This window comes from Aotus nancymaae, unplaced genomic scaffold (assembly GCF_030222135.1).
Source record: "Aotus nancymaae isolate 86718 unplaced genomic scaffold, 86718_ANA_hifiasm-v0.15.2.pri h1tg000006l, whole genome shotgun sequence".
NCBI classification, from domain to species: domain Eukaryota; kingdom Metazoa; phylum Chordata; class Mammalia; order Primates; family Aotidae; genus Aotus; species Aotus nancymaae.
Window position 1 is genome coordinate 42,698,936 of NW_026988417.1, and position 10,217 is coordinate 42,709,152.

Below are 10,217 nucleotides of genomic sequence, written 5' to 3' on the forward strand. Positions count from 1 at the left end.
CAGCAGGTGGGTCTCTTGAGTCTGGAAGTTCAAGACACCCTGGGAAACATGGCAAAACCCTGTCTCTACAAAAATCACACAAAAAATTAGCTGGGCATGGTGGCACATGTCATAATCCTAGCTACTCCAGAGCTGAGATGGGAAGACTGCTTGAGCCAGAAGGTGGAGGTTGAGATGAACCAGGGTCGTGCCACTGCACGCCAGCCTGGGCAACAGAGCAAGACCTTATCTCAAAAACAAAAGCAAAAGAAAACCAAATGTGACTCCGAGTATCTTAAAGAAAAATAAAGACTATTCATATTGATTAATTAGGAAGGTAATCCTGGGAATGTCAAATAGACACCTTTACATTAAAAATTTACAGGATTTATTCATAAACACTGATCTGGTCCTCACATGTCCCCCTCGGGATAGCTGCTAAAATTTCACCTACCTTTTCTTTTTTTTAATGATTTCTTTTTAAAACTATTTTAAATTGATCCATAATAAATATACGTACTTTCAGGGTACATGTGATTTGATACACTCATATAATCAAATCAGGGTAACTAGAATATCCAACACCTTAAATGTGTATCTTTTATTGATCCTAGAAACATTTGAATTTTTCTCTCCTGGATATTTTGAAATGTTAAATACAATCACTCTTTCTAACACCAGGACTTATGTCTTCCACCTAAGTGAATATTGGTACCCATTCATCAACCTCTCTTTATCTTCCCTGACATGGTTTGGCTCTGTGTCCTCACTCAAATCTCATATTGAATTATAATCCCCATGTGTTGGGGGAGTGGCCTGGTGGGAGGTGATTGAGTCCTAGGGGCAGACTTCTCCCTTGCCAGTCTTGTGATAAAGCTTTCAGGAGATCTGGTTGCTTGATAAATGTATGGCACTTTCCCTTCACCTCTCCTGCTACCTTGGGAAGGAGGTGCTTGCTTCTGCTTCTGCCATAATTTTAAGTTTCCTGAAGCCTTCCCAGCCATACAGAACTATGAGTCAATTAATGTCTTTTCTTTAAAAATGACCCAGTCTCTGATGGTTCTTTATAGCAGTGTGAAAACAGACTAATATACCCCCACCCTTCCATGTGTCTGGTAACAATGAATCTACTCTCTGTCTTCACCCAATTTTTTCTACTCACTTGACTTCCTTCACTTACTCTCATCCCAGTTCCAGCCTGTCTCCAGACTCAAAGAGAGTTCATCACCCCTTGACTGAATAAGCCTCTGGACTTCAGCTTCCGGTGGTTGGCAGTGCCACCTCACCCCAGGACAGCTGCAGGACCAGTCAGTTCCGCGCTCCCTGCTGTGTTTTATCTGATGGCATTAAAAAAATGACATGATATTAATTGATAATATCCTCACCCTATACACTTATGTATCACATTATAATATTTTGGTCAACAACAGACTGCATATACACTGTGTTCCCATAAGATTATAGGGGATCTGAAAAATTCCTGTTGCTTAGTGATGTCTTAATAACCCTGTGTAGGCCCAGGCTAAAGTGTGTGTTTGGGTCTTACTTTTTAACAAAAATGATTTAACAGTTAAAAAAAATTAAAATAGAAAAACGCTTCTAGAATAAAGACATACAAAAGAAAATATTTCTGTATACAACATGTTTGTGCTTTTGTTATTGGTTGAGGGCAGTTATCCAGCTTCTTGGCGTTTTTAAGAAAGAATTGGACAAAACACACAAGCAAAGCGAGGCAGTGAAAGCAAGAACTTATTTTAAATGAAAATATACTTCATAGGGAAGGACCAGCAAACAGCTCAAGAGCAATTATTACAGCATTTTCTGGCATTTAAATACCCTTTGTAGGTCTCCCACGGGTTCACTCTAAGCAAATGAAGTAGCGACCGGCCATCACTCTGATTGGTTGAGGGAGGGAACCTGTCAAAGGTACTTTCATTTTCAACTGCCACTCAGAAAAAGGTTGACTCCAGATGGATTAAAGACTTAAACATAAGACCTAACACCATAAAAACCCTAGAAGAACACCTATGCAAAACCATTCAGAACATAGGCATAGGCAAGGACTTCATGACTAAAATAGGAAAGGCATTGGCAACAAAAGCCAAAATAGACAAATGGGATCTAATTAAACTCCAGAGCTTCTGTACAGCAAAAGAAACAATCATTAGAGTGAACCGGCAACCAACAGAATGGGAAAATATTTTTGCAATCTATCCATCTGACAAAGGGCTAATATCCAGAATCTACAAAGAACTATAAGAGATTTACAAGAAAAAAACCCATTCAAAAGTGGATGAAGGACATGAATAGACACTTTTCCAAAGAAGACATATATGAGGTCAACAAACATATGAAAAAATGCTCATTATCACTGGTCATTAGAGAAATGCAAATCTAAACCACATTGAGATACCATCTCATGCCAGTTAGAATGGCCATCATTAAAAAATCTGGAGACAACAGATGTTGGAGAGGATGTGGAGAAATAGGAACACTTTTCACTGTGGGTGGGAGTGTAAATTAGTTTAATCATTGTGGAAGACAGTGTGGTAATTCATCAAGGACCTAGAAACAGAAATTCCATTTGACCCAGCAATCCCATTACTGGGTATATATCCAAAGGATTATAAATCATTCTACTATAAGGACACATGCATATGTATGTTCATTGTGGCACTGTTTACAATAGCAAAGACCTGGAACCAACCCAAATGCCCATTGATGATAGACTGGACAGGGAAAATGTGGCACATATACACTATGGGATACTATGCAGCCATCAAAAATGATGAGTTCACATCCTTTGTAGGGACATAGATGAATCTGGAAACCATCATTCTCAGCAAACTGACACAAAAACAGAAAGTCAAACACTGCATGTTCTCACTCACAGGTGGGTGTTGAACAATGAGAACACATGGACACAGAGAGGGGAGCACCACACACTGGGGTCTGTTGTGGGGGACTAGGGGAGGGACAGAGGAGGGTAGGGAGGTTTGGGAGGGATAACATGGAGAGAAATGCCAGATATAGGTGACCGGGGAATGGAGCCAGCAAACCACATTGCCATATATGTACCTATGCAACAATCCTTCATGTTCTGCACATGTACCCCAGAACTTAAAGTGCAATTATATATATATATATATATATACACACACACACACACACATATATATATATAATAAAATAAAAAAGGAAGGTTGAAAGGGAGTAGTGTCTGATATCCAGTCAGTATGAATCAGTCTTAGATTTCTGCCTCAAGACCCTATCCTCTTGCCTCACTTTAAGCTAAGTGTTATCACAAAAGAGTCAAAAAGTTAAGACAAAATTTAAAAATTTATAAAGTAAAAATAGTTACAGTGAGCTAAGTTTAACTTATTGAAATTTTTTAAAATTTAGTATAGCCTAACTGTGTTTATAAAGCCTTTGATAGTATACAGTAATGTCCTAGGTCTTTATATTCACTCACTGCTCACTCACTTACTGACTCAGAGCAACATCCAGTCCTAGAAGCTCCGTTCACAATAAGTACCTTATACAGGTGTACCATTTTCACATCTTTTACAGTGTATTGCTACTGTGCCTTTTCTATATTTAGATACATTTAAACCATTCAGCACAGTGATGTGTTGTACAGGCTCACAGCCAAGGAGCAATAGGCTCTAGCATATAGAAGGTACAGTAGGGTATATCACCAAGGCTTGTGTAAGTACACACATTGATTTTGGTACAGCAATGAAATCACCTAGCTATTCATTTCTCAGAAGGTATCTCCATTGTCAAGTGTTGCATAATTGTGTATCAATATGAAGATAAAACTTAGCTAAGAGATATTTTACATGTGCATTTTTCTTTATCTGTTCCCAAAGCTCCACTAAAATATAGTGAATATGTTTTTTAAATTATAAACCCCCAAGACAAAGAAAAGAACATAAAGTAACAACATTTTAAAATGTAATGAAAAAAGGAAAATTTCTTAGTGATTCACATAACTTAGAAACTTAAATCCTTGTAGCCAGTTTTGGGAAAATAAGAGAAAAAAATCAAAGAAACATTTTATAACTTAAAACCTGCAAATGGCTCAGAACTCCAGAAGTCAGATATTCTGGACATAGAAGACATGGTAAATCTAAAAATAAAGTTGATTGATGTTTGTTTAAGAAATAGTTAAATTAACATTCAGAATTAGTGTAGAAAAAGATGAAATGAATGATGCGGGGACATTTTAGTAATATAAGAAAGTTAACTTCATAAGCTGGAAAATGTAAGAAGTTGAATTCATAAGTTAGAGCAAATAGCAGGTAAACTCCAAATGAATAAATATTTCAATGTAAAAGTAGACTTATAAAAGCAAAGAAAATAGAAAAATATTTCATAACAGTGGTGAAGAAGACCACTTTATGACACAAAATTTAAAACTCATAAAATATGCATTAACTATGAATACATAAAATTGTTTAATTGCATAAGGAGATAAAAACACCGTAAGTAAAATCAGGAGACAAAGGACAAATAGGAAAAAATACAAAGCACATCACAGACAAAAAATTAATTTACCCAATGTATACTTTTTTAAAACAAACTAAACACTGGTAGCAAATAATAACTAAATAGAAAAAAAAATTGGTGAAAGACATGAAAAATTTGTAGAAACTAGAATACGAAGATTTCTCAATATAAAACAGTGTTCATTCTTCATAAGAGAAACGAATATGATGAATATGTTTTGTAAATTATAAACCCCCTAAGACAAAGAACATTTGTTTATTAAAAATATGCTTCGATGCCCTAATTTTTTCACTTCTTAAATTGACAAAATCCAAAGCTTAGTATGGCATGCAGCCTTGAAACTATCTCTCAAAATTGCAAATGTGTATAACATTTGACCTAGAAATTGCACTACTGAGAATTTTCTTACAGCATATTTGCCCATGCATTGAACAGCTTAAACAGTTTAAAAGCATGATTATTCATGGCAATATTATTGTCAGAACAAGAGATGAGAGTAATAAAATGTTCATTAACAGAGGACTCATTAAGTAAATGATTGTATATAAAAAATAAGAAGTTTCCTATGTACTGCCACCAAAAAAGATATGCAAGTTTCATTAAGTGCAAAAAGCAACGAAGCAGTCTCCCTTCTGTGTATAAGAGGAGAAAAATGCATTTTAATTTGTATAAAAATCTCTGCAGGACTTACAAAATCACCTATTTTGAGAATAAAAGACTGGATACATGTGGAAGAAGTGAAGAAGTAATGCCTTTTTATGCTAAAACACTTTATGTTGTTAATTTTCTAAAATGAATATATATATATTAATTATCCAAAAAAATGGAAGAAAGGAATCACTAGGAAACCAATAAGAGATGTCTGAAAGTATGTATGCATGTACATGTCCCCTGAAACATACATCCACATCAAAGAAATAAATTACACAAATACATATATTTTTACATATCAAAAATAAAAAAGAAAAGCAACAAAATATGAGAGGCATAAGATGGAAAAGCAAAAAATCATCAAATATTTCAAGACATCATCCTGAAAGCATTCCAGATGGTAGATTCTCTTAAAGTGCTCCACACAATGTGAATGAAATTATATCCATCTCAAGGCATATTGTCCTCAAATTTCAGAATACTGTGAAAATTATATGCTTCCTAAAGGAATGAAAAATTAAAAAAATAAACCGGTATTATTTGGGGGACAAATAATAAGAAAGACATTGGATTTACTAATAATGACATCAAAGGTAGAACAAACATTTTTTAAATGTCTTTTAATTTTTGAGGAACCTAGAATTCTATACCTAGCTATGTTTTCAATTAAATGTGAGGGTGGAGTAGGGGCATTTTCAAACCTTAAAACATTTTCTCTCTTGTACATTTTCTCAGGAAGCTATTGGAAGAGATGCTCAAAGAAAAAAATTACCATAATCCAATAAAGAAGACCTGAGATTCAGGAAGCAGATGATCTGAACAGCAGAGAATGTTCAGGAAAATTCCCTCATTGATGGTGATGGGAAATAACAGTAAATTTTGTACAGCAATCTTGGACAACAACCAGTCAAAACTGGCACAGTGCAGAAACAATCAACAGAAAATATAATATTGGTAGAATGCCTGAAGCTTTTCATTGTATTCACAGGAAACATAAACAATTGGAAGATAGTTTATGAATAAATTAGTGATAAGTATTTTTTTCAACTTTTATTTTAGACTCAAGCATACATGTGCAGGTTTGTTGCCTGGGTATATTGTGTGATGCTGAGCTTTGTGTTACAAATTATCCCATCATCCAGATACTGAGCGTGGTACCCAGTAGTTATTTTGTTTCAACCCATCTCCCCTCTAACTCCTGGTAGTCCCCAGTTTCTATCATTGCCATCTTTACGTCTGTGAGTATGCAATGTTTAGCTCCCACTTTTGAGAACATGCAGTATTTGCTTTTCTTTTTCTTTTTTTCTTTTTGAGACATAGTCTCACTCTGTCACCCAGGCTGGAGTGCAGTGGTGCAATATTAGCTCACTGCAACTTACGCTTCCTGGGTTCAAGCCATTCTCCTGCCTCAGCCTCTCAAGTAACTGGGATTACAGGCACCCGTTGTCACGCCTAATTTTTACGTTTTAGTAGAGATGGGTTTTCACCATGTTGGCCAGGCTGGTCCCAAACTCCTGACCTCAAGCGATCTACTCACCTCGGCCTCCCAAAATGCTGGGATGACAGGCTTGAGCCAACGCACTCAGTCAGTATTTGCTTTGCTATTCTTGCATTGATTTGCTTAGTATAATGGTTCTCAACTGCATCCATGTTGCTGCAACAAAAGAATTTTGTTCTTTTTTAGGGCTGCCTACTATCGCATGGTGATATGTACCACATTTGCTTTGTTTGATTCACCATTGATGGGCACCTGGGTTGATTCCATGTCTTCGCTACTACAAATAGGGCTGTGATGAACATGCAAGTTCATTTTTCTCCTTGAGATAAATACTTTAAAAATAAAAAAACAAAACAAAAAACATTAATGTCAGGGCTAACATACAGTTGTTAGAGAAAAAAATTATATTTTGTTATACAGATAGACACTAGCTTTAACGTAACAATAGTTACATAAGCAGTTGAAGTTCATATGATCAAAATTATTATTTAGGTGTTTTAAAAGAATGCAGCTATAAGAGATGTACCATTAATGGTGGGTAGTTCTAGTCAAACAAGCTAATTGTCTTTCATATTCCATGGAGAGAATTTAATAAACCCTGAAACTGAAAGATCAGGAAGGAAAGGTGCAAGTCCTACATAATTTGATCAATGATTGCCTCTGGCAAGTATTGGTGTGAACGAGGAGGCAAATTTGTCAGTTTTGTTAATAAGCTATATAACTGATAATTCTTTACTTGCATGTATAAAACTTCTATACCAATAAAAGTTAATGAAAGCAGACACATAATTAAATCATCATAATATAAAGCTAACATTTTTCATCACTTTTCACTTCGTCAAAATTATAATACATTTTAATCTTACTTTTCAAACATCAACAAATATTTCTACTCTCACTGAGTACCATAAAAAGCCTTCTGTGGACAGTCTAAGTGACAGTGAAACAATGTATTTGTTGAAAACTGCTTTCAGATGTAAATCAATTTGAGAGTGAACTGATGCTCTGAAACTGGAATTTACTTGTTGCTCAAATTTGCCCTAAAATACAATAGTTTTAAATCATAGGAGAATTCACATGATCCAGCTCTCTACTGGTGTTCCAATCTATCCTCTGACATCTATGTTGTACACGAGAATCCTCAGTGGCTTTTCTGGAACCCAAGACAGACCTAAAAACCCAAATGATGCTTGCCTTAAGAGTGTCACTCACCTAGGGGGGTTACCACCTGTAACTTTTCCTTTTAGCAGTTTTGCTACAATTTTTTATAAAATTAGTTCCCCAGTCATCAGGGCACAGATGTTTGAAATACTTTTCTGTATTTTTTTAAGTGGTAAACATCTGAATTCTTATTCACTTTTACTCCACTAGTGATTTTACAATACATTAAAGAAAGATAAGCTGCCAGTATTCTTTTCTTTAAAAACTGTAAAATGGCCTTTCACTTATTTCTTATACTACATTTTCTCTCAGGGAACACATTGATGTAATTTTGGATAATATATTAATAAAATTGACAGTAATGAAAATTAATTAATGTATGTAAAATTTATATTCATAACACTACTTTGAATTTTAAATGTTTTCAGTGAAAACATTCCATACTATAGACATGCTTAGAAAACTCTACATATTTATCCAGTCCTCATCCAACAGATATCCCAATGGTAAGAGAATGCAATTTGTAAACAGGTTTCTAAAATACATGGGTTTAACTGAAATTCAACTGTCATTAAATGTTGATTGAGAACTCTGTCACTATTCTAAGTACTGGAAATATAGTAGTAATAAATTTCACCAAATTCTTGACCTCAGATACTTTCCATTCCACTGGTATTACTTGATATTTTTAGATTACACACATAGGTCGATAGATCTCCATGAAATATAAAAATAGTAAAAAGAAGCAGAAAAAAAGAGGAAAGGAAAAGGAAATAAAGTACACAAAGCATACATTACCAGTTCTAGTCAACACAATAATCATTTTCTATTGTTTTGACATATGAGTGATGGGGGAACCCAAAACTTTCATCCTTCATTGACTATGTGGGCTAAAGTTTGGAGAGAAAATATGCAGGGTCCTGTTTTAGCAGGCTAAGTCTGAGATGCAAATTAGACGTGTCACAGGAGATGTAGAATCAGCAGCTGAATATTTAAATCTAGAATTCAGCGAAGGATTTCAATTGAAGATAAAATGTGGAAATCATCAGCCTATATATGATAAAGCACGTAGCAATGCTGACATAGATTATAATGAAATTTAGAAATCTGAGCACCACTAATTTCTCAATCCCTCCTTCATCCTCTTCCTTTTTCTCTCCTTTTCTCCTCTTCCGCTTTTTTTCTTATTTCTTCTTTCTCCTGTTCTCCTTACCTTCTTCCTTCTCCTCCTCCTCCTGCTCTAGTGATCAGATGGGACTGAGTTAAATTACAAGCATTTTCTTTGTTTCTCTCTCTTTTACTTTATTGCACTTCAGTTAAAGAGGTCTTGCTCCCTTCCCATAGGTATATTTGTATTGCTTATACTGTGGACTTTGAAATACTACTAATATGCTCTACTCACCTTGCTTGCAGTCCATTTTAAATTTTTAACTGTCACCAACTGTATCCTTTGTATTTACCCACCTACCAAAACTGAAATAGAAGCACATAGTTTTATATTTCTTCAGAGCCTACCCAATCTAAGGGTAAATTAAGCCAATCCATAAAGATGGGTCCAGATTGGAGGCTCATGGACAGAAAAGACTTAGATTTGACTCATTGCTTTTACCTTGTGAAAGCCAATGCAAAGTGTCTACAGTTAAGAATAAAAAGAGAGGGCAGACTGTCCCTCAATGCCCCCGATTTTTCCTCTGGCAGGCATGCCATTAATTAAGTGGTCTCCATATATGGCATGCAAGGAGAATGTGGTACAGTCAGAAGAGGCTGGAAATTTGGACCCTTTAAATTAGATGCTGAAGCATGTCAACATTCAAAGACTCATCCTGTTACCACTGAAAGAAATCTTTGTCTTACCATAGTTAGACATTTCTTTACTCAATTCTAACTGAATCACTAAGTTTATTTTATTTTTAGTACAACAAGCTCACCATAGCCTACTGTGTAGTAAAAATGAATTTACATTTCACAGAAGATTTCTAGAAGAGACCATGGAAAGGTATTAATATACAAAACATGTAACTTCACACAATGTCTATCCCTTCAAACCCCTGCTGCCGTGTAACGCATAACTTCCTCTCCCAATTCACTGGCAATTTTTCTCACTTGCTATATACAGTTGTTTAGGCTATGCCCCACATCCATCTCACCACTTATCAAAGAGCTTTTCAGAGTACAACATCATGAGAAAAGCATTTGGGATTACAAATGATAGCTAATATCTCCTATAACACAGTTGCTCAAAAAAAAATCACTCAGAGATAATAGTATGGGTATATGGAGAAGTCTCCAGTGGCCTTCGAGAGTACACTTCTAATGCTGTAAGCTCCCTTTGTTTTAAAAACTTTCAAACTATCCAATTCATGTATTGAAGAACTTAATGGAAGGCTAGAGACTAGGTTAAGCATTTTGTAATGTG

The 10,217-nt window shown here is 35.3% G+C and overlaps 1 long non-coding RNA gene across 1 annotated transcript; it reads left to right on the forward strand.

The window, feature by feature from the left end:
• The first annotated feature begins 1,918 nt into the window (after window positions 1–1,918).
• On the forward strand, window positions 1,919–8,188 carry LOC110568157 (uncharacterized). The gene is made up of 3 exons (XR_002478486.2): window positions 1,919–1,938; window positions 3,178–3,209; window positions 5,878–8,188. It is a non-coding gene; the product is annotated as an uncharacterized LOC110568157 (long non-coding RNA).
• The last annotated feature ends 2,029 nt before the right edge of the window (window positions 8,189–10,217 follow it).